The sequence below is a fragment of the Lithobates pipiens genome, unplaced genomic scaffold (assembly GCF_037356315.1).
Source record: "Lithobates pipiens isolate NorthernLeopardFrog02 unplaced genomic scaffold, aLitPip1_a1.2 Scaffold_37, whole genome shotgun sequence".
NCBI lineage: Eukaryota > Metazoa > Chordata > Amphibia > Anura > Ranidae > Lithobates > Lithobates pipiens.
The window spans coordinates 19,478,958-19,504,965 of NW_027507825.1; the positions used below are offsets into that span (position 1 = coordinate 19,478,958).

The 26,008-nt window shown below is 45.0% G+C and overlaps 1 protein-coding gene across 3 annotated transcripts in view; it reads left to right on the forward strand.

The window, feature by feature from the left end:
* Positions 1–26,008, forward strand: part of GNG2 (G protein subunit gamma 2) — a 151,088-nt gene that overhangs the window by 88,249 nt on the left and 36,831 nt on the right. For all 3 annotated transcript variants that reach the window (XM_077466796.1, XM_077466795.1, XM_077466797.1), the window contains exon 2: positions 22,627–22,693. The gene's annotated coding sequence lies outside the window, so the exon portion shown is untranslated. The remainder of the gene's footprint in view (positions 1–22,626; positions 22,694–26,008) is intronic.

A 26,008-nucleotide genomic window follows, 5' to 3' on the forward strand; every position in this document is an offset into this window, starting at 1 on the left:
ACCTACAAGTGTTTTGAGAACCTCCTAGGTCCAAACTCATCTGTGCTATTCCACCAGAAAGCTTTCACTGTGCAAAGCCACTCCTAAGCAGCCAAGGCATTTCCCTGCACTTATACAAGCACCACATAGGGGCAGAGACTGCTTTGGCTGCTTGTGATTGGCTTTGTGCAATGACAGCTTCCTGGTGGGATGGCAGAGGTTGGTTTGAACTAGGATCCAAACATGCCTATGCTTAGTCCTAATACAGAGCATAGGTTTTATTGGCCAACATCAGGCAGAACATTGTCACCTGTGGAAGAGACCCTCAAAAAGCATGTGTAAGCAATGACACCCTCCAATATAGGACTTGCACATAATTTGGTTCCCAGATTTTTGAAGACAACCAGGAGCAAAGCGACAGGGAAGTGCAACAAAAATAGGTATCGGGCCCCTTTCACATGAGCAAAGCTGCCGACTCGTGATCTATGGTGGATCGATTTACAGTGTCTGGCCCACTGTTGGTGGGCCATCAGAAGGCAATTATCACCTCCTGCACATTTATTTTAAGACAGCTTTCACACCGATTCCCCCATTCAGTTCTATAGGGTGCATTGACAAGCAGAATCATTTGCTGAACATATGCCGTACTACTTCTTTTTCAGGGTTGCAAAGCACTATATCATAATCACAATAGTGTATATGAGGTCACCCAGCGGCCATTGCCAGGTTTTGACAAGCAGCTGAGGCATGTAGAAAATGCACCTCAATGTGCGTTTTCATCTGGGTTTTCAAGCGTTTAAATGAGTCACACATAGTGTAGACCAGTGATTCTAAACTAGGGTTCCTCCAGAGGTAGCTAGGGGTTCCTCCAACATTGGGCCATTTCTGCCTCTCGGATAAATTCCCACCGACACCATTGATCTTTTCAGCTATCTGTAAAGGGGTGATTCTTTCTAATGACCACAAGTGTAAGGACCATTCTTCCCAATGACCATCACACAAATGCATCATGAGTTGTAGATTTCTAATTTTTAGCAGGGGTTCCCCAAGACAAGAGAACTATTTCAAGGGTTCCTGTGTTGAAAAGGTTGAGAGAGGCTGGTGTAGACCATTCACTTGAAAAAAACGTGCCAAAGAAGCTCCCAAACTATTTTTGGGTGTTGAGCTTCGCATGTTTTGCGACACCTTTTAGTGCATTTGTAGCACCTTTTGTTGCACATTTGTTAACTGTATTTGGGGGTGCTATTAACTTTTAATGGGACTGCAAGCACGACGACCGTTTGTAGTGGTTTTCTGAAACCTGTGCTTTGCCCTGTACACACGGTCGGTCTTTCCGACGGAAAATGTGCGATTGGACTGTGTTGTCGGAAATTCCGATCGCGTGTGGGCTCTATCGGACTTTTTTTTATTCGGAATTTCTGAAACACAACGTTTGAGATCTGGATCTAAAATTTTCCAACAACAAAATCCGATCGTTTAAATTCCGATCGTGTGTAGACCATTCCGACGCACAAAGTGCCACGCATGCTCAGAATAAATTACGAGACGAAATCTATTGGCTACTGGCCTCTTTATAGTCGCCTCGTTCTGAATAATTGGATTTTCTGACCACTTTGTGTGACCGTGTGTATGCAAGATAAGTTTGGGCCAAAATCCGACGGATTTTATCGTTGGAATGTCAGAACGTGTGTACAGGGCATTACTGTGTGTTGTTTTTTTTTTTTTTTTTTTTTTTCCAGACGTTCAGGAAAGGTGTGAATGCAGCCTGACAGTCTCTGGAAGGGTAAAGACGAGAACTCTGAGTAAAGCCTGATACACACAATGAGATTATTGGACAAATGATCGTCTTTTTTATTATTTTTTTTATTTTTTTTGCATGCCAGTCTCATATCAAAAAAGAAGGTACTAGGGTGCGAAAATTATCGTATGATAGAATAAAAATTCAAAAGTGATGTCATGTGCGTGTATTTCGTATTGTATTTTCAGACAAACTGTACTGATTAAACATTGTAATTGTACGATCTGGTATTGTACGGGAAAAATCTGTGTGTTTGTCCTGTCATATTATTATGGAAGAAAGCTGTGTAAAGATCAGTTTGTCGTACGATCGATTTGGAATTTTTTTTTTTCGTACGATTTTCTGATCATGCGTATGGGCCTTAAAGGGGTTGTAAAGGTTTGTTTTCTATTTTCTAAATAGGTTCCTTTAAGCTAGTGCATTGTTGGTTCACTTACCTTTTCCTGCGATTTCCCTTCTAAATGTTTTTGTTCTTTGTCTGAATTTCTCACTTCCTGTTCCTCCTCAGTAAGCTGTTCTGGCTGACTAAACATCACTCGGATGATGGTGTGAAGTTTACTGAGGAGAAACAGGAAGTGAGAAATTCAGACAAAGAAAAAAAAATTTAGAAGGGAAATCGAAGGAAAAGGTAAGTGAACCAACAATGCACTAGCTTAAAGGAACCTATTTAGAAAATAAAAAATGATGCTTTACAACCCCTTTAAAGGATAAGAATAGCCAAAGCTCGTTTTTGGCTGGACTTCTCCTATGAAGCACAGAAGTGCAGTTTGCTTTGCTCTCCTGTGACCCGCTTAAGTCCGCTCTCTGCTGATGTCACCAATGTCGGTCCAGGCACCACATCATCCCGACCATGGAGTCTGAATCTGCCAGGTGCCTTGACTGACACCCTGCTCAGCCTCTCAGCGAGCCGCACCACAGCCCATCGATCCCATGAGCGAGGAGTAAGGATGAGCTCCAGCGTATTCGCACACGCCAAATGCAGAGTCCGCCAGGAAGTCAGCACAGCACTGCGCTAATCACAGGCAGTGAGACGTTGCCCCGATGCGCGGCTCCTCCTTAGTGAGGAGGGAGTAGAGCAGTGTGCGACTGAGAGTCTACAGCTCTCTGCTCAACGAGCTGTGAAAACCGAGCGATTGGTGATGTTCGATCGCTCGGTTCTCAGTGCTGAGGCGCCAAGGGACAGATGCATCCACCTAGGTAAGTATGAATGTGCAAAAAAAAGTCAATCTCTTAAGTCACATCTGTGTTGATCAATTATAGAATGAAGAGGCGGGGCAGTGGCCTCAGATCTGCACACTTCAGAAAAGGTGTTGCTTTGCAGCCATACAGCAAAGAGATGAATAGATCATGTAGCACAGTGGTGTAGTGGTTAGCACTCTCGCCTAGCAGTAAGAAGGGTCACTGGTTCGAATCCCAACCACAACACTACCTGCCTGGAGTTTGCATGTTCTCCCTGTGACTGCGTGGGTTTCCTCCGGGTACTCCGGTTTCCTCCCACACTCCAAAGACATGCAGGGAGGTTAATTGGCTTCTGTCCAAAATTGTCCCTAGTGTATGAATGGGGACCTTGGATTGTGGGCTCCTTGAGGGTAGGGACTGATGTGAGTGTGCAATGTACAGGGATAGGGACAATTGTAGACACTCAGGATGGACTGGTGTCTTTATTCAACCTTACTAACTATGTAACTATGTACTGTGTGTGTGAATTACTTTACAAACCTTTCAGTATACAAAACGATTCCTTCCAGCTGTGCATTTAACTGATTGACTGGATGTGCCCTTCAACTATACTGCATGATTTGCAAGCATTGGAGCTGAAAAATTAACTCGGTGGGGAGAGGGAAGACATCTACCATTTGCAAAAAAAAAAAAAAAAAAGTTTTTCTCTCCAATTCTGCAATGAATAAGCTGTTGCTTTTCTCATATTAATTGCGAAGTAAATATTTCCTTAGTGCCGCACATTTTGTTGAATTATTGGCGAGGGGCTTCATATACACCCGGCAGAGCAGTGTACAGTCTTGGCCTCTGACATTCGAGGCTTAATGTTTTATAAACTGAATGTAAAATATGGCTGGAGGAACGCAGCTGGAGAAAAAATAAATCACAGTTTGTACAATTACAAATTCCATCTAGGGAAAGAAGAAAGTCATTCATGTAAACCCACAACTAAGCTTAAATTATAACTAAAGGCAAAGTGTAGTAAAAAAAAAAAAAAATTGAATACATTTTTGAATTGAATAAAGTGTGATTCCCATACCGAAGATGGTGGAGGCAGCACCCGAGAGCCGATCGAGAGATCGGCTTCGGGTGCCGACATCGCGGGCGCGCTGGGTGTCCTTATTTTAAAAGTCAGCAGCTGCAGTATTTGTAGCTGCTGACTTTTAAAAACAAAAAACGGCGGAACTCCCGCTTTATGCGGCTCTGCTCCCTCCGCAGCCGTGCTTCCTCTAGCACCGGCTTCATTCCCATCACTGAAGGTCCTGCAGGTCAGCAGTTGGGAACCCCTGGTGTACAGGGATTAGAACCCCTCTCAGTTTTTATTTACTGTGTCCCCATTAGGGAGATTCACCATCTTTAAATGTCCTGATCACCAGTGTCACATAAAATGAAAATGAGGGTCAGTCCAAAATGTTGAGTTGCCACCAGCACAAGAATGGAGAGAAAATCTTGAAATAATGACAATTGTCCCTGTGGGGGCTTGTCCCCACACATTGGAGAGAGATCCTCTTTCTCTCAGTTCCTGTTAGGTCTCCAAAGAGGAAGTAAAGATTTTTTAAATTTTTTTTAAAAAAAGTTAAAAAAACAAACAAAAAAAATTTTGTTTTTTTAACCCTGTATACAAAGTGATGCACAAGTCAACCCGCATGTTGGCCCCAATGTACAGCAGCAAACGAAATGGCACTGAACTCATTCTAGATTGAACTTCAATGTATGTATTGATGAACATATGTTGTGGACAATGCCCCAGTGCATTTCAGTACACTTTTAAAAATGCTGTATGCGCAATTTTTGATGTGTGGACAGCCCATTCATTTCAATGGGCTGCTTCAATGCTGCACACATAAGAGTGTGACATAACATGCGTTAATTCACTGCAAAGATATAAATGGACTCTTAGGCTTGATTCACACTAATGTGATTTCAGATGTAACTTGAGTCACACAGAATCGCATAACAAGGGAAATCACATTGTTTTCAATGGCGTCCATTCACATCACTGCAACTCCTGTATGACTTTGGTGTGATTCGAGTGCAGTTTGGTCCCCATAGAATATACAGTCCTTATCAAAGTTGCATCCAAGTAGCACTACATCATTACACTGACAGTCAGTTAAAAAAATAACAGCAGTGTGGACCTAGCCTTAAAGTGGTTCTAAAGCCTTTAAGTGGGGTTCTGCCCCCCTCGAAAAATGTAAGGTCAGCAGCTACAAATATTGTAGCTGCTGACTTTAAGAGCACTTACCTGTTTAGGCATCCAGTGGTATCCTTACCTGAGGCGATCAGCTCTTGGGTAGTAGTGCCGCCTAGGGTTGCCACCTGTCTGGGATTCACCCGGACAGTCCGGGTTTTGAATCATGTGTCCAGGTTTCAGTCTACCTGAAACCCGGACACAATATTCAGAAAGGAATATGACTCAGGACAGGACTTGACAGGAGGGTGAGGGTGCACTATGTGCACCGCATTACTATTCTCTTTGGAGTTCCAAAGGTGTCCCAGGTCTGTAACAATCCTATAGTGCAGTGCCAAGGTTCGCCATCACCCCAGATGTTTTGGAACTACATTTCCCATGATGCTCATGCACTCTGCAGTGTAGTTGAGCATCATGGGAAATGTAGTTCCAAAACATCTGGGGTGCCAAGGTTCTCCATCACTGCTATAGTGTATACTAAAAAAAAGTGTTCGGGTTTGGCTAAAAGTAAAAGTGGCAACCCTAGTGCCGCTATCCTGGCTAAGGGAAACCAGCAGTGAAGCCTTGTGGTTCCTATATGCACGAGCTTGCTTGCTGAGCTCTGTGAATGGGCCAGCTGCAGGGGAAGGTGTGCTGAACTTCCAGCTCACTTCACCGCAGGTAACTCACCCGGGAAGTGGGAGGGGGTAACTGTCAAAACCAGGCAAACAAGTGGAGTTTCCCATTTTCAATGGATAAGGTATTTAACTTGAATGAATTATATGCATTAAGGGTAAAAACCTCCTGTTGCAGATTATACCCCCCCCCCCCCATACATACCTGAACCCGATCATGATCCTGCGATGTGTATGAGAGCAGTAGCTCTCCCGACTCTCTCTCCTCACTGTGCAGATTGATAGCAGCTGGAGCTATTGGCTCCCGCTCTTGTCAATCAATCCTATGGCAGAATTCTGCCATGTGCCTCGCAGCCGCCTGTCCAGTACATGTGCATTACTTATACTGGGATTGGAGGCCTCCAATCCCAGTTAATGCCTTCTGAGGGGAAACACGTCGGACAGGAGCTAGCAGTGTGGCGTTGAAGTGCATGGACTGTACTGCAGGCAGCCAGGCCGATATGACATGTGTCCACTTATATCCAAGCAATACTCTGTAAGTGCAATTTTTTTAATAAACAAATTGTTTTTTTAAAGATAATGCACTTTTGATTTTTTTTTTTTCTACCATTATAACTCCAATCACCCATGAATCCAGACCCTGTGTTAATCTCAAGTCCCAGTGAGTGATCCATAAAGAGCAGATTCCTTCCTTCCAGGCAGGGCCGTCTTTAAGGCAGGGCAAAAGGGGCAGCTGCCCTGGGCCCTGTCATTGTTGTGGGGCCCAAAACAGCTGCCTCATACTTGCCAACTATCCAGGTTTAAATTCCCTCGTCCCTTGACCTTTTATTCCTGTGCTGTGCCCCAATATCTCAGTGTGAAGTGCTGCTACTAATGCTGCTCATCCCTGCCCTATTGTGTGCAGGTGACTCACCTGCAGACCCTGTGTTTTACATGTAAATAACCGGCATTCATATGTAAATAGCGGCGACAATACTAAGTAAATGGCTGCGGCCGGCAGCATTGATATGTAAATAAAGGCGGCATTCCTATGTACATCATGCTCCCCTGCTGTGAGGAGGTTATGTGCTGTAACCTCTAGCAACTAATCAGTGAGCCGTAATGTGTGCTGTAACCTCTAGCAACTAATCAGTGAGCCGTAATGTGTGCTGTAACCTCTAGCAACTAGTCAGTAAGCAGTCATGAAATTCTGTAACTGCTGGCAACCAATCACAATTGCTACCTGATCTGATACAGAAAACGTATTTTAAGTCTAGCTGCTATTTATTGTATGTCTCAGAGTAGTTGGAGAGGGAAATTGCATGGGGGGGCCCAAGAAAATTTTTGCCCAGGGTCCAATCTGTTTTAAAGACGGCCCTGCTTCCAGGATATCGATACACGCGCATTAAGATCCCTTGAGGATCTATGGGTCTAGTAAGCGGCCATCTATTATACTTGTGCACTGGCACTTGCAATTGATTTTGCATGAAGACTCTGTAGTTTAAAGGAGATGGATTGACACTCTTAGTGGGCACGACAGTTTTTATTTATTCATTTTCATTTATGAACTTTTCATTGATGGATTTTAGCTGATACTATATTGGATCCATTGATAGTGGATTGAATGCACTAATCACTTTATTTTTGATTTGTTATATATATGCTAAGAATTTACATTGTACACTTGATTGCATCTTTATATTATTTAAATGATGTATATACAGTATTATAAGGTATTCAGATCTATCCGGCAACAGTACATACGTTTTGACACTTGATTCAAGACAGCTCACGTTTTACCCCTTTTTAATATGTGCACTACTGGCCTATAGAGCAGGGTGCACATTGAGGGGTAGGCGTTCCAGAGCCTTGACTTGGAGCTGAAGTCGCTATTTGCATATTGAGCACGTCCCCACTTAGGGACTCAACGCATGAACTGAAGTGAACCTGCGCTTTGGCCACACTGAGCAATACAACAGATCACTTTTATTATTGGCCTCTTTCACACGGGGCATGATCTGCCCCGTGGACATCCGCTTGCTCAGCGGGGATCGCTCCGTTGATTCCTCCCCCCCCCCCCCCCCCCGCTGAGCAGGAAGATGACAGGTACATCTCTGCACACTGGGGACGGACCTGTCAGATCGCCGCTCTCCCCTATGGGAGATCGGATGACGACGGACCGCAGAGTCCATCGTCACCCGATCTGATCCACAGACAGATGGAAAAGTAGGTTTTTCGGGTCGGATGTCAGCGGACATGTCACAGCTGACCAGAGGCGGACTGACAACTCATGGGGCCCCCGAGCAATAGGAGATTATGGGGCCCCCAGGAAATCAGACATTTTGGGGCCATACAGTATACACAAACACACTGTATACAATCACACAGTATACACAGACATGTTTCTATTGGCTGAGAAGGTACTGGAGAGGTGGGGCAGCTATAATCTCAGGATTTTTAGACCAAAAGGATGTCGGTAAGGGACATTTCAGAGAAAAAAAACACAGATTTTTACATACTTTCCCTGGTTTTACTGAGGCTGGCAACCCTGATGGGGGGCCCCCTAGTGGCATGGGGCCCTCAGGCAGTGCCCAGGTGGCCCAATGGTCAGTCTGCCCCTGCCGCTGACATCCGATGCTCATACACACGATAGGACTTTGTACAAACTTTCCCTTGGATTTTTGTACAAAGGGCGTCGGCTCTGAACTTGTATTGCATACACACAGCAGGACTTTTTCAGCCAAGTTTCACCAAATCCCGTGGTTTTTCTGCTCTTTACCGCCACCTTTGGTCAACTTCTGTATTGTTGTCTGATCTTTTGCATTGGTTCTGAGCATGCCTGTTTGTACTTTGTACAAAAGTCCTATGGTTTTCTGTACACACGATCAGACTTTGCTCCATCGGACTTTTGTTGCCAGAAAGTTTGCCCGTTCGCACAGCCAACAAAAGTCCGATAAAAAAACAAAAACGTTTGTCCGATGGAGCGTACACACGGTCGGATGTTGCTCCAAAACAGCTAATTTGCATGTTTGTTGTCAAAAAGTCTGATCGTGTGTATGGGCCTTTACATTGCATATTAGGAGGAAACATACACAATATTGGTATAATGTTCAGCGCTAAACGATCTGATGAAAAAGATTAAAGTTTAAAAATTTTAATGAAAAGGCATGCATTTGCATGCTGATATATGAAGGTGCAACCATGTGAATGGATTGAAAGTTTTGGGGGGTGAACCCCTAAAAATTAGTCTCTAAAAAAAAAAAAAAAAGTCTCTATATGGAGGCTCTAAAGGGAGCGAGGCTGCGTCATGCGCGGGGTGGGGAACCCGATCACTGGGAACAAAGGGAAAGCAAAAGGAGGAGAGAGAAGCACCAAGCCAATCCTTTAAACAGCGTAGGAATTTATTTAGTATAAAACACTCCCCATTTATCACTACCCTCTGAATTTACCCCCCTCGTAGCTAGTTTTCAATCCATGTACTCACCCTTTGGTCCATGCCAACAGACCTTACTTTGTACAGTAAATGTTTATGGGGAACTGTATCAAATGCTTTTGCAAAATCCACATACATCACGTCTACAGGCCTTTCTTTATCTAGATCAGGGGGTCTCAAACTAGCGGCCCTCCAGCTGTTGTGAAACTACAAGTCCCATGAGGCATTGCAAGGCCGACAGTTACAAGGATGACTCCCAAAGTCAGAGCAATGATGTGTAGCACTAACCTCCGAAGGAGCTGCTGGTTATTTTTGGGCTTAACGTTCCCTTCCGTTCTCCTTGTGGCACGTCTAGGGGATGTCCCGTGGTAGATGGCCCAGTAACTTGAGACTGACAATAGATCCACTTGAATGGATTTTATTTGCAAAAACTCAAACCATTGAACAGTCTTTCAATTTAGGATCAGAGGGTTGGGAAAGTAAGTTCAGGTACTCTCAATGTCAAAGTCCAGAAAACCATAAAGAATTTGCTTACTTTGACTGCATCCAGAGAATAGCCATTCACAGATGGATGGTCACCCAGGTTGGACAGTCCCTCTCTCACAAGGCCTAGTAGCCAACAAGGGGCTTACTCAGGAACAAAGTCTTTGTCACAGACGTTGTTGCAGAACATGTAGGGAATCTAAGCTTTAGAACACTTGTGGGATTCCTGGATCTTTCAGCCTGCTTGGCGATATCCACAAGACCGGATTCTCTCGGTTACTTCAGCCCTTCCAGGCTCTTAAGAAAACCAACCCGTACGTGGTGTTCTTCTAAAGAATCCTCCCCTGCAATGCTTGAAGTACACTGGGTCTCTCCCAAACCAGAGACGGCACCCAACCACCTCAGAATCCTCCTTTTAGTTTCCTTGCCTTGGACTAGCCAGCCCAGAGGCATCAAAGTCCGGTGGATCCGCACTCCTGAGTTAAGCACCAACAAGGTGAAGGGGTAAATCTCCCCAATGGAAGACACAGATGGCAATAAAAATCTGCCAGAGAATCTAACAATTTCCTGCTTTATCCACAAATAACAAAGTCTTTCGATATAACTTATGGTATAGAACTGGCCCAGATGAGGTCATGGGAGTTCTCCAAGCAGAAATACCATGAAGGAAGAGAGGAAGGACACTGCAGAAAGAATGTCATGGTGCTGGATGTAGATAGTAAAGGTATATCTCTTTTCAAACAAACACAATTGTAGTGCAATCCGGTAGGTATTGACGTTTCCCAGAGGTTATTCCTCAGGCTCAGGATGCTGATCCAACAATTTATAGTTGTGCCATATATCTGCATAGCAGTATCTTCCTCCAACACTGCTGACTCCTCTGGTAGACAGAAGCTGTGACCTTGGCTTCTATACCATAGACGGCCTCTTATGGTTTTATAACACTATATAGCAAAAGATAGAGGTTTTTTATTTTTTCTATGCATATTCTAAAAGCGGATAAACCAGCAAGTGGCTTAGATCCACAATGCAGTAAACCTAGTGGCCAAATTTCGCCTTTTATTTCCGCACCAAATGCAGCTCTTTGGACTCAAAGTGGTGACCTTCCCTCTCCTGGTTTCAGCTCTGCAGAGAATTCCTGGCGCTAAATATAACCACTTGACCTCCCGGAAGATTTACCCCCCTTCCTGACCAGGCCATCTTTTGTGATACTGCACGGCATTATTTTAACTGACAATTGTGCGGTCGTGCAACGCTGTACATAAATTACATTTTGTATCCCTTTTTCTCCTACAAATTGAGCTTTCTTTTGGTGGTATTTGAACACTTCTGCGGGTTTTTATTTTTTGCACTATAAACAAAGAGCATCAATTTTGAAAAAAAAAACTCCATTTTTTTTTTTTTAACAGTTTGCTATAATAAATATCCCCCAAAAATATATTAAAAAAAACATTTTTTTCCTCCGTTTAGGCCGATACATATTCTTCTACAAGTATTTGAAATCGTCAACAAAAAAAAAAAAAGCAGCCAGTAATGTTTATTAACAACATTGCTCAGCTGCTGAAACACTAAAATAAAAAGAAACATTGTTTCGTTTTTGAATCTTTCTGTTTCTTCATCTGCAGATCATGGGATGAACAGAGGAACAAATGTCCCTCTGTTAACCCCTTATAAACCCTTAATTTACTCTAATTGGCCTTAACACCCTATTGTCCACGTCTATTTTATAAACGATAAACAGTTTAAACTTTTTTTTTTTTTGTTTGCTTTGTTAGTTAATATTTTTACACATATATATTAACATACATTCACACATTTCACATTGAAAGAGCGCAAAATTAAAAAATATATATATATTTTATTAAATTTGTAAGATTTAAGTATTTTAAAAGACGAACAATATTTTTGATATAAAACACATCCGATTAAAAAAAATGTAAGAAATCAAATTTCTTCATCAGTTTAGGCCAATATGTATTCTGCTACGTGTTTTTGGTAAAAAAAAAAAAAAAAAAAAAATAATAATATCCCAATAAGTGTATGTTGATTGGCTTGCGCAAAAGCTATAGCGTCTACAAACTATGGGATATTGTGAATCCTGTCATTTTTATTTCTTATACTAGTAATGGCTGTAATCAGCAGTTTATAGGGGGATTGTGATATTTTGCGGTGGTTATTCTGACATATTTGGGAACCAGTGACACTTATACAGTGATCAGTGCTAAAAATATGCACTGTCACTGTACTAATGACATTGGCTGTGAAGGGGTTAAACATCTAGGGTGATCAAAGGGTTAAATATGTGGCTAGCCAGTGTTTATGTGTACAGACAGTCCTGTCCTGTGTGTGTGTTTTTTGGATGAGCGGCGGGGATCTATTGGCCGGCATCAGCTGATCGACTTAAGCTGTGTTTTAATCGCTGCAGAGCCGGGTCGCTGGGGGCATGCACACATGTGTCCCATACCCGGGAGTGCTGGATCACGTAATCTGGGGCAGCAGGGCTGTTTTGATGCCATATATCTAGGTTATACGGTCAACGAGCGGATAAAGAAATGTACAGATATTTATATTAGTTGTACTTTAACCACTAGCCAATCAGCATACGCGGATATACTCGGGTAGGTTGGCTGTCCTGCGTGAATCACCGTACCTGTGCGGCGGTTTGCGCAGACTGTGCTCTCCGTCTGCGGGAGCATGCCCGCGGTTTGGACAGACTCTATGTCCGCCGGCGACCCGAGACTGCCTAGTAGAGGCAGAACGGGCATCTGCTAGTGTAAACAAGGAGGATTCTCATTCTGACAGGGGACATGTCAGAAATCTACTGACCGAGCGTTTGCCGAAAGCTCCCATTGTTTGCGAAAAGGAGCCAGTGTGATGGGCTCCCGATCACGTGATGCTGTGTCAGCCAATCACAGGAACCAGCTTTATACTGAGCAGTCTACTTTAAAAAAAATGTAAGTGTTTGTAAATTATTATTATTATTATTTTTTTTTCTTAATAATAAACATGTCAAACTTACCTGCTCTGTGCAGTACCTCCATCTTCTGTAGTCCACTGGAGGCACTCCTGGTTTCTCCCTCTTGCCCCCATAGCAAGCTGCTTGCTATGGGGGCACACATGCAAGCTTGATCCCGAGCTGGGTTGTGTGTATCTATTGACAGTGTGGCCTGGCCCCACCTCCCACTCCCTCTTCACTGGATTTGATTGACAGCAGCAGGAGCAAATGATTCCTGCTGCTCTCGCTGAGTCCAGTGAGGAGTTAGGCTTGATTCACATTAACGCGTTTTTTGATGCATTTTGCAGAAATGCAAGGAATTTTTTTAACATGGGTTCCTATGGAACATGTTCACATCAATGCATTTTTGTGCCTCTGCATTTTTGGAAAGGGTCGGGGACTTTTTTTTCATACAAAATGCAGCGTTTTGCATGTAATAGAAGTCAATGGACCTGTATCAAAAACGCAAGTACTGTTTTACTGCGATTTTGCCGCGATTTTGTATTTTTTTTTCTTTTTTTTTTCACTGTATGTATCTGGTTGCTAAGCAAACACGGTGTAAAAAAAACGCAAATCGCGGTAAAAACGTGTGTCCAAAAACGCGACAAGCACCGCAAAAAGCATTGCAAAAACGCTTGAAAGCAACATACATAGATGTGAATTGAGCCTCAGGCTGGGTTCACACTGCTGCGGTGTACGAGATCGGATGTGATTCGCACCGCAGTGCAAATCACATGCGATCTCTGTGCGATGCGATTTCAGCCCTACAGATAGTGTGGCTGAATTCGCATCGCATCCGACCCAAACTCGCACAGGACCCTTTTTTTGGTCCGCAGCAGAATCGGATCGCATGGGGGGTGTTCACACCATGCAATCCGATTCCTGTCCGAGTTTGCAGATGGCACTGCGATATGCGAACTGATCTGGGGGTGTCATTAACGTTTCACTGACACTCCCAGCAGTTTGCATAGGGCGGTGTGAACTGCCGCCGGGAGGCATGCGATGCGGGAACCCGCAGTGGATTCACAGCGTTCCCGCATCGCAGCAGTGTGGACCCAGCCTTAGAGAGCACCTTTGTGCTCAGGTAAGTATTTAGGGGGAGGGGCTGCACCTAAAAGATTTTTTTTTTTTGCCTTCATGCAAAGAATGCTTGAAAGTAAAAAAAATTAAAATAAATTTTTTTTTTGCCTTTACAACCACTTTAACATTTATTCTGTGCTATGTGTAAAAACAAAAAATGGCCAAAATGGGTGGTTTTGCCATTACAGCCAATCAAATTTCAGCTTCTCGTTCCCTGGCATGGAATAGAAGAAGAGAAAATAAATGGCCTTTATTTCATACTAAGATAAAACCATTCAGTACTACACTGCTATGCTGAAAAGGTTGTAGAGTTTATTTAATTTTTTTGTTGTTTGTGTTTTGTTTTTTGTGTTTTTTTTGTTTTTTGTGTTTCTCGTTTTTTTTTCTTTTTTTTTGTGTGTATATATATATATATATATAGTGGCTGGTGAATTTAATATACCATTTTTTTTTTTTTTTTTATTAATTGGTCAGACACTCTCTCAGAGGACTAGAGAAGAGAAAATGGAATATGTGAATCCCCCCGGAGAAGGTCCTGTAGCCTCTTATAGTCATCTTAGATAATCAGTGGGGCATAAATACTCCCACAGGAAATCTTTCGATACATTTAATTGGATAATGAGGCAATATCCTAGAAAAGGGCCCATCTGCCGTGGCAGATTCCCTGGCAATTAAAACCTATACTAAAAGGGCTTGTTTCACACTTAGCTTGTCTAACTTTGACGTCCTCCGATAGTACAATATGACAATCTGGTGTTACAGACTCGCTGGAAAATAAAAAAAACCTCTTATGTGTAAAGGACAAATTCTGCCGTGATAGTGGAGCAGATAGGCTGTACAGTGTCTTATTGGCCACGCTTTCTGTACTAAATGGTAAAAAAAAGGTTTATATGTGGAAAAGGCTTCTCCTTTAAAATAAGATGAGAAATAACGAGGCGAAGCACAGTACAGCCTTCTTAAAACAGAACATATCTGTGGGTTGTATTTATATTGCATCAATGTTCAGGGCCGTCTTTAAGGCAGGGCAAAAGGGGCAGCTGCCCTGGGCCCTGTCATTGTTGTGGGGCCCAAAGCAGCTGCCTCATACTTGCCAATTATCCCAGTTTGCATTGCCTTGTCCCTTGAAGTTTTAGTCCTGTGCTGTGTCCCGATATCTGTGTGAAGTGCTGCTACTAATGCTGCCCAGCTCTGCCCTATTGTTGTGTACAGATGACTCACCTGCAGACCCTGTGTTTACATCTAAATAAGCGGCATTCATATGTAAATAGCAGTGACATGCATATGTAAATAGCTGAGGCCAACGGAATTGATATGTAAATAAAGGCAGTATTCACATGTATATCATGCCCCCTGCAGTGAGGAGATGTGCTGTAACCTATAGCAACCAGTGAGCAGTATTACTGTACAGTAGCAGCCAATCAGAAATCATGTGCTGTAACCTCTAGCAACTAATCAGTGAGCCTTAAGGAGTGCTGTAACCTCTAGCCACCAGTTAGTGAGCGGTAATGATATGCTGTAACCTCTGGCAACCAATCGCTGCCTGATCTGATAAGTTAAACTGATTTTAAGTCTAGCTGCTATTTATTTTATGTCTCGGAGAAGGTGGAGAGTGAAATTGCATGGGGGGAGGGGGGCCCTAAGAAAATTTTTGCCCAGGGCCCAATGAATATTAAAGCAGGAGTCCGCCGGGACTCCGCGTTTGTTTTTTTTTTTTTTTTTTTTTTTAAAGCCAGCAGCTACAAATACTGCAGCTGCTGACTTTTAAAATAGTGACACTTACCTGTCCAGCGCGCCCGCGATGTCGGCACCCGAAGCCGATCTCTCGATCGTCTGTAAGGTGCTGCCGCCGCCATCTTGGGTATGGGAATCAGGACGTGGAGCCTTTCGGCTTCATTTCCCGGTTCCCTACTGCTCATGCGCGAGTCGCGCTGCGCAATAAGGATGGACCCGCTGCCTCTGGGATCTGTGTGTTTCCCAACAGGCAGCGGGGGACTTTCGGAAGGGGCGTAATCTACGCCCCTTTCCGCAGAGAGCTATCCAGGAAGTGGGTGCAGATACCTGTACTGTACAGGTACCTGCACCCCCCTCCCCCCTGAAAGGTGCCAATTGTGGCGCCGGAGGGGGGGAGGCTTTCCGATGAGCGGAAGGTCCACTTTAGGGTGGACCTCCACTTTAAAGACGGCCCTGACCATGGATTCAATTTTTTGTCTTATAAATGATTAGTATTATGTAAGGTGTGAAATATTTTTTCCATAAGGTTTAGATTGTTAATTCTAGTTTTCAGATGTAATAGGGGAACCAATGTGTATTTCCAATGCTATGCTACCAACCAATGTATTGCCACGCAGATTGTGTGGATCAGTCTCATTTGATGGATAAACTGGCTTTTTTTCTTTTGGCGTAACGTCACAAACCCCACGGCTAATACCCATTTGTTCTTTCTATTGCATGCCTGTATATGTGCCGGTACAGCTCATGTACACTGAAGCCGCGTACACACGGGCGGATTGTATGGCCTACTTAGTCCGTCATACAATCCGACGGACAGTCCGTCATACTTTCGAATGAACGGACTTGACCACACACGGATACACAAACAGTCCGTCGAAAGCTTGCGCGATGACGTGTACAGCACGTACGACGGGACTAGAAATAGGAAGTCCAATACACAGCAAAGCACCCTTCCGCCGTGTAAATCCTTTCTGAGCATGCGCCATTCTTAGTCCGTCGAACTAGCCTACTCACGAGCGGATTGTCCGCTGAAACCAAAGTATGACGGACAGAATTTCGAAAAATCCGAAATACTTAGTACGCCAGACTGCACGCTGAAAAAGTCCGCTGAAGCCCACACACGAGCGGACTGTCCGCTGAAATGTGTTTCGACGGACTAAGTAGGCCATACAGTCCACCCGTGTGTACGCGGCATAAGATATACCATTCAATATCCATGACAGCATTGTTTCAGGAAACGGCATTTTAATGGCCTCCTAGTTTCGCTCGCAGAGCCCATGGCGCTGTCCTTTGTGTACGGTATCTGTAGCTAAGCAATATTTGTCCGGCACTGGTTTGCACAGGTCATTGTCCATGGGAGCGTGTATAACACACACATTAATGTGGATGAATACACAGCAGACAGGTGTTATTGAGCGACATTTTACCTTAATGTATTTAACTGTGCCATACGGTCTCTTGGGCAATCGCAAATAATCGCTATCTACGGCACAATTATGACTAGAGTTGGACGTAAGCACATTGTGAGCGCCTGTGATTTCCCATTAATAGGTGAGCCGGACTGCTTAAACAATCATTGCATGGGGTTTTAACGTCAGAAAAATTGTTTGTTCGTTGAAAGGGAACTCGTGCCAAGCAAAAAAAAAAAAAAATGACGCTGCTTATAATTTTAGCTTTTCTGATCCTTATCTAAGCAGGGGCTGCGTTCCATGTTTCACTGGTACACCGACACCCAATCACAATGTCTTCACCTACTCTTCCCCCCCCCCTCCCCCCCCAGAAGGACAGCATCATCTTTGTTCAGGCATCATTCATGGTCCTCATCGTCGCCTATGTCCTGGACTGAGATGCCAATGCAGAGATGGCAAAATCACGTAAGCCCTGGTGCCTGTGCAGTTCTTGGCTGTGTTCACAAATGTCTGCCCAAGCTCAGCTTTTTAGCTTCTCATCTTGTGACTCGATGTTGTAGAATGATCACTTCTGCCTGCAGCAGACTCGTAACATCATCTTAGCCCAGGGCAGTGTTTCTCAACTCCAGTCCTCGAGGTGCCCCAGCAGGTCATGTTTTCAGGCTCTCCATTATTTTGCACAGGTGCTTTGATCAGTTTCACTGCCTTAGTAATTACCACATCCGTTTCATCTGAGGGGAATCCTGAAAACCTGACCTGTCGGGGCGCCTCGAGGACTGGAGTTGAGAAACGCTGGCCTAGGCACACACTGGTATGCAGTGCCGGGACAATGCCATCTAGGGTTAGGGTTTAGGGCGCCCCTCCTGCCCACCCCTTGTCCCGGTGTTCTGTCAAAAACTGTCCCCCCATCGGATAGTGTCCGCCCCTTACTGCGCAGGCGCAGCGCTTGCGCAGTAAGGAGGACAAGGAGACTCCGAAAGTCTCTGAAGATGAACGGCGCCTGCGCACTGAGTCCAGGTTGAAACCCCACCATCCAAGTGGACATATGGCAGCAGTTGGTAAGACGGCCCCTCGCGGGCTCGCTTTGCTCGCCACGCTTCAGGCATGGCTTCCCTTCGCTCTGCAAACTTTTATTCTAACTCTATGTCCACTTGGATGGTGGGGGGGGGGGGGGGGGGGTTGAACCTGGAGGCACCGTTCATCTTCTGAGACTTTTGGCGTCTCCTTGTCCTCTGTACTGTGCAAGCACAGTACAGGGCGGACACTATCTGATGGGGGACAGTATTCGACACATCACCGGCCCTGCCGGTATGCAACTTAAAGCAGTATGAAGCCCTCTGAGTGTCTTTTTTTTTTTTTTTTTTTTTTTTTTTTATATATCTTAACACATTGCAATAAAGTAAACATTCCCCAATAAGCTATTAAAATTCTTACCACTACACCTGCAGTTTATAACTTTAAATAGCTCTCTAGGCACTATTTCCCTGAACTTGGTCTTCTGGCCAGGGGTGGCCCGTCCATTAAGGGCGCATGGGTGCCACCCCCCCATCCATCGCCGCCTCCCTTATCCATGCTTCCGGACCCTTTCAGAACACCGGCACATGAATTCCAATGTGGCTGCGGCTGTTTTTTTGAAGCCCTGATTAGAGCCAGAGACTGTAATAGGTTTCACTATAGGGTGGGCTCGGGTCGCACAGATTGTGCTCCAAGCCCACCCAGGTGTGTTTCAACAGCGACTCAATATTCGCTGTTGTATCACTGATCCCCCCGTTCTTGGCCAATCGGGAAGCAGGTTTTTGACACTGGTCACCCGCTTGGCTGAAAGGACAGGCAATCCTATTGGAGGCCTAGGAGGAGGAGCTAAAAGCCGCCATGGAGGAGAGGACTTGGAGCCAAGACGCTGCACCACGCTACCTGCCACCCGCCACAATGGGGGTAAGACCAACCAGCAAACAGCCGGGGGGGGGGGGTGGTTTGTCGCCCCTCACCACCCCCCCCCCCCCCAAATAAAAATAAAACCACCAGGTTTTAACTTCTGGTTCACAGTGGACAGGGCAGCCTTAAGCCAGTCTGTTAGCTTGGATAAGAGAGGAGAAGGGGGAGGTTGGCACAACTCAAGTCTCTGCAGGAAAGTAGGAGAAGGAGTAGCTTCAAAGGACGCTGCAACAGAAAGAAGCCACCCTGAAACGGGAAACATGGGGTGCCAGTCATGGCACCAGCTTTACCTGGAACATAGGCAAGGAATAAAAGATAAAGAAATTGCATACAAAGGATTTATTTAAATGAGCCGCTGAAGGTAAATAAACTGAGGGTCTAATATCGCCTGAAGGAGCTTTTAAAGCGGAGCTACCCAATTTAATAATGGTGCCCCCCCCCCCCCCCCCCAGGAGATTTTGCCATAATGTCCAAATATGCTGTGCAAGGACATGGCACTTAATTAGACAATGTAACTCCAATCCTTCTCGGCTCCTTTTGATTTCTGTTATAAAGGGATATAAGGGGGGGTGAGCGTTTTCTCCAGCTGGTCAGCAAACTGTGGTTCAAGGAAGCATGCTCTATGAAAAAGCATCACAAGGATTTCTCGGACCGTTTTCACTGATTAGCAATCATTAAGGCCGGGTTCACATATGAGTAATGGATCCAATTTGTGTACCCGGCTCTCAATAAAGCCGGTTCACACACCTCCCGGGTGGCCGCGTTCCGCATTTGGAAAGGGTCCCGTGCGCCTTTAATTCTGATTCAGGTGCAAAAAATTAGGACCTGAATTGGTGAACAGGGATGTACTGGAACCCCCTGCTGTGAATCACGGACGCAACATATGTGAACTGAGAAAAGAAGGCATTGATTGCGTAACTAGGGCAGCCGTCAACTGTAGTAGCTCATGGCCGCCCTTTCAGCGGGCATTTGCTGGATTTAGTTTCCAGGGAATAAAATCACGCCGATCCCTCGGTGAAAGCAGCACACACAAAAATACAGATTAGGCACACATTTAACCCTTTGATTGCCATAGATGTTTAGCCCCTTCCCAGCCAGTGTCATTAGTACAGTGACAGTGCATATTTTTAGCACTGATCACCGTATTGGTGTCACTGGTTCCCACAAAGTGTCAAACGTGTCAGTTAGTATCTGATTATCCACCGAAATATTCCAGTCCTGCTATAAATCGCTGATTACTGCCATTTCTAGTATTAAAAAGCATACATAAATAAAAAAAAAATTTTTACCAAACAATTATGTAGCAGAATACATATTGGCCTAAATCCTATGAAGAAGTTCAATTTTTAACAAAATTTTTTTTACTGGCTATGTTTTATAGCAGAAAGTAAAAAAAAAAGTTAAGAATTTTATTTTGTTACATTACAGCAGCAGTTCTGAACCAGGGTTTCATGGAACTCTCCAGAGGTTGCCAGGGGTTTCTTGAGTTGTGGCTATTTAACCTCCCATCTGATGGTGTCTTTAAGGTTCTGTGTCTAATGTTACTTATCAGAGTTGGCAACATGACCCCAATGATCTATCTGTCAGTAAGGGTGGCATTGTGATCTTAATTGTCCCCCAAAAAATTATTCTAGTAGGGGGTTCCTTGAGACCAAAGTATTATTTCAAGATTCCTCTGGGGTAAAAAGGTTAATTTTATTGTAGTGCTGCAGTTTCTAACTTTTGTAAACTGGCAATCTTTCTTACAATGGCGGCTGGCGTTCCAGTGGTCGGGAGGGGAGGGGGGGCAGAAAACAAACCTGAGACATTTTAATTATGGGCTCACCCCTTCACTTCACCCACCCTTTTTTGAAGGCAATTGGAGCCTCAGGCTCTAATCATATGTTAAAAAATAAAATTAAAAAAAAGCCCATTGGAATCCATGCGTCCAGCGGTCCGCATGTAGATTAGGGGTCGGACGAATGGATAGGGGGTGGCGCCTCTGCACCCCATATGGTCGGGGCCGCCACTGCTTTCCTAATCTTTTTACTGGAGAGAAGTTTCATTTGCAGGTCAGTTGGAAAAATTCCACCTACATTGGTTTGGTACACATGGGCTGCATGCCCGGGAGACATTTGCCGGTTCAAAAAAAATGGCCGTCATTCGGCCTGTCTGTCCAACAGAAGCTGGCTTCTGTCGGACGAGCAAGCTGGAAAACCAGCACCTGACCGTCTGATGGTCAGGTAGGATATGCCATAATATATTGGCATGCACAGCATATTGTCATGGTTATGCAGTGATCTTCCTGTTTGCTTTAGATCCCCTCATGTGTTCAGACTAAGAGGCCAGCCACTTCCACCTGGTGGTTTTTATAACCTCTCCTCTAAGCGTGGCTCCACCCCAGGCCCTATCGGGGAACCCCAAATTAACCTGTGCATTGCAAGCCAGCGGGGCTGATCAACCATTGTGTATTCATTGTGTGTTTGGCTTCCTGGTTCCTGCTTAATGTGTGCTCTGTTTGACTCTATTACCAACCTTGGCGTGTTCTCAACGATTCCTGTCTGCTTGTGACCTTGACCTTTTGCATGTCCCTGACCATCCCTGTGTGCCTGTGACCCTGAACCTTTTGGCGTGTACTCTGTTGTTCCTGTCTGCTAGTTGCCCTGACCTCTACCGTATCCCCTTACTATCCTTGTCGTTACAGCCTGCTGCTCTCTTCTCCTGTAGTCTACTGTAAGCTGTGAAACTCTAGGAGCCGCGACCTGGAGCCAGACTGCAGCGAAGTCCATCCTCACCACTGGAGGCTCTGGCGAACACCCGCTGGCTCTTAGACTCCGCGCCCTGGGGCATCTATGCTCCAACTCCCATTGGGATCTGTTAGTGATCCTGTTGACCTGTGTCCTGAATCTCCCTGGGTACAATCCGCAGCAGTCAGTCCTAAGGTCCGCTACCTAGCGGTGCACTTCCGACTCCTACGGAGTGCATCTGTCACCTGGTTTCAGGTGACCTGACACATATTAGCACATTATGGCAGACTTCCTGTCAAACTGAGCCCACTGGCGCTATGCTGTAAACGAGCCGGTGGGTCCCAGGTGCTTCCATCTTCACCTGGGCTTCCTTACGAATTCTGTGCCTTTGGCCGCTTGATTGGCTAGCCTGCTATGATGTCATGCCCGTTGCATGGGAGTCAGCAGCACAGATCGGGGGCCGTAAATATTCACTGAGCTGCTCATGCGTGGCTCCAGTGTACATGACAGCTTTAGAGGCAGGAGGAAGCATTTATGACAAGAGACCAATAGGTCTGACCTGTCTGTCAGCAGTTGGGGGGGGGGGGGGGGGATGGGAGAAAGGTTACTACCACATAAAGTCAGCCATTTGCACATCGATAATGAAATTATCAGCTCATTCGTTTTCATCGATTTGATTCGATTTCATCTAATTGATATCTGAAAAAAAACATATGTTTCCAGACAAATGCAAAATTTTCTTGCATAAATCATGTCAAATGGTTATTTGAGGGGATTAATGCGAATTGAAGGTGACCGTTCCAGAATAGATCGTTTTGCTCCTTGCGCCACACAAGCCACGTGAAAGCAATTGGAATTTTCAAACTTATCCAATTCCTTCAATTGTTCTTTGAACCTGCAAAATGGATTTAAAAACAATCAAACTGGTGGTGCCAAAAAAATCATTAGGATTCTGCAGATCATTTCCTATCAAATATATGAATTCTATCATTGCACATCTCCGATCTAGTGTCTGACCTTTTGATTAATATTTTCTCCTCTCATTCTATCCATAGAAAGAAGAATAAAGAGAAGAAAAGATTGTTAGTGAGTGACTGGAAGAGGAGCACCGATAACCATTTGGTAAAAAATTACAGCTGTATTTTGTTATTATCTTGGTTCTGGTTATCATCTTGCCTTGGTGTATGCGGATTTTAAAGCAGTATTAAACCCAAAACCAAAAAGGTATTATATTGCAGTTTTACAATTGTAGTGGCCAACTGGCCATAACCCGTTGCAGGGCGGCCTTGACTGAATGGGCTTACCGGTTACCTTCTCCTGGCCTGCTCTTCAGCGTCTAGGGGTTCCCAGGGTTGATACCCAACAACTTGTACACTGACACAGATAAAGTCCTTTCAATAGGTTTTATTTTGCAGTAGAACTTTCACAAAACACAGTCTCTTTGGGAACAGAAGGCACGGGTGAAGAACTCGGGTACCTTGAACTGCAGGGTCTAGCAAAGTCTCTACTTCCACCCAGAGAGTTGCCACTCGCAGCTGGGTACTTCAAGGCTGAACAGATCTCTAGCCGGAGGTCATGGCAGTCAGCACGTTGACTCAAACTTTAACAATCAACTGAAGATAAACGGGAACCTTTTTACAACCGTACCTGGAACGTTTCCCGCTTCATTTGAGGTACTGGAAAAGTGTGGACTCATCAATGTCCTTCCCAACTCAGTAACCAGGCACTTTTCAGGATGCCACTTGCCGACCCTCCTCCAAAGAGTCCTCCCCCGGTCACTTCCATGAACTGCAGTGCCTCTCCAAGCCGACAGCACACCCGGACACCTTGAATCCTCCCTCAGTTACTGCGCCTCGGACCAGCCAGTTCCGAGATTCGGGAACAGATGGATCCCTACTCCAGACCAGACAGGTCTATCAGGGGCCACTGACGGGAACATGTTGCGGGATGTCGAACACCCCGTGACCGGGACCCCTCGTGGGGCTACCCCGGTCCTGGAACCAGAACAGACCACACGGGTCTCACGAACAACTCCGGAACCCCGAACATGTGACCCGCACCTGCTTAAGTACCCCCTCCCAGACTCCTCAGCGGGCCACGGCACTCCCACTGATTGGCTCCGAGAGGGCCGATACCCAAACACCCAACCAGACCTGGTTCTGGCCTGTCATGTGCACCTCACCGTTCACGTGACCAGGCAGAACATCAATCATGGCCTGGCCAGACTGGTGTTAAGGCCAACCTACACAATTAACCCTCAGTACTGTAAGGTCCTGAGACAAAAAACTAAATTTAGAAAGCGTGTGACATTTGATCCCAAATGTCATCCGCTACACAATCATTAGATGTTGTGGCTGCATTAGTTATCTCTAGGCTTTTTTTTTTCCCTCTTTTCACCTGGTGATCTGCCAGTAAAGCCTCATACACACGCCTTGATTTTCGGACAACAGAACATTCATTCTATTTTTGTGACATGCTAATCTCATGTCAAAATTGAAGAGGTTACTAACAAATAGGAGAATTTTCGTTTGACAGAATACAATGTCAGAAGTGACCTAACGCGTTGAATAGTTTTGTATGCATTCTTTCGTTTCTGAGCATGCGTAGTCTGGCTCTTACTACTTTTTTTCGTACGAAAACCGTACTAATGAAACAGAAATCGGATGTTGAGTTCACAGCCACCAAAAGTGTTATAGTCTGCACACCCAGCTTTTGTCTGACGAAAAAGGGAAATCGTCTGTCAGAGCACTGGACTAACGGTAAGATATGCAGACATTCGGTCGTCTTAACACAATTGATGTCCGAAAATCAAAACGTGTGTACGGGCCTTTACACACCTCCTGTATTAGAGTGTCTTCACTCTGGATGAAGGAGCAACAGATAGATGCCTTTGGACAGCAGCATTGTCAGTCTGGGGGGAGTCGAGTGTTAGATGTACTAGCAGATTTAAATGCATTTACAAATTGAGGCCAAACCTCAGCTGAAACTTTATAAGCAGTTGCAACAAACTGTTTTTTTTTTTTTTTTTTCCTTTTGGATTTTACATCCATAAATAAGAGCTGACCATTCTGTGCACCCTTGTCAGTGTTAAAGAGGAAGTAAACCCTGATGGGTTTGCTTCCTCTTTGATTCCCTGCAAAGGTAAAGCATAATGGACTACTATGCATCGCATCGCATCGCATTGCATAGTAGTCCATTATGTGTCACTTACCTGATACAGGAGCCAGCGAAGTCACCGCTGTCCCCTTGTGTACGGAGCCTCCATATTCTTGGTGGGTCTCGCTGCTCCGGTGCTGTCATTAGACGGAGCATGCCCACGGGAGCCGCCACTCGCGGCATATCACCGTTACCAGCGGTAACAAATGCAGCCTTGATATCCAAGAATCGGTAAGCTGCAATAATATAGGTTTACTTTTGGGTTTAATACTGCTTAAAGCTGGCCATACAAGGGTGGAAAATTGAACTGTGGGTGGCCCTGTTGGCCTGTTGCCACCCTTTTGGTGGATATAAAGCCAAAACCTCTTGGTTTTTCAACCGACGTTGTTAAAAATTATACACTTCCTTACACTAAGTGTAGCCAGCAGGGCAGAAAGGGGAACCATTATAGACGTGGGACCAGGGCTTTTTTTTTCAGTGGGAATGCAGGAAAGCAGTTCTGGCACCTCCAGCACACAATGTATGTAATGGCAAGGGGTACTAGTGTGCTGGGGGGTCTATTGATGGTAGCTGCGGGAGGATCTATTCTTATGGGGGGGGTCTTATATTTGGGGGAGGACCTATTGTTGCTGGGGGGGTCAATTTTTTCGGTAATCGATCTACTTTTTGGGGAGGGTATATTGTTGCTGGCTGCTGGGAGAGCTGTTGCTAGTGGGGGTCTATTGTTGCTGGGCTCTGTTGTTGCTGGGTGGGGGGGTCTATTATTGATGGCTGCAGGGGATCTATTTCATTGCTTTTCTTGTTATGCCATACAAATTGCTTGGTTCTGTATTCTCTAAAAAGGGTGATACAGGTACCTGCACCATACTGGAAGGTGGGTAGGGGGTGGAACTAAGGGACGGTGCTCAGAGGTGTAGGGGGCGGAGACGGGGTGATTCAGAAGGAGGGAGTACCTGCACCATACTGGAAGGTGGGTAGGGGGTGGAACTAAGGGACGGTGCTCAGAGGTGGGTAGGAGGCAGAGACAAGGGGTGATTCAGAAGGAGGGAGTACCTGTACCATACTGGAAGGTGGGTAGGGGGTGGATCTAAGGGACGGTGCTCGGAGGTGAGTAGGGGACGGAGACGAGAGGTGATTCAGAAGGAGGGAGTACCTGCATCTATTCCCTGAAAAAAAAAAAAAATGCCCTGCATGTGACAAAGGCGAAATAGAGGTTCCAAAATTGGGCAGTGTATGTGGAAGGTGGAGATGTATATAGTGTAGTATATAGTGCTGGTATAG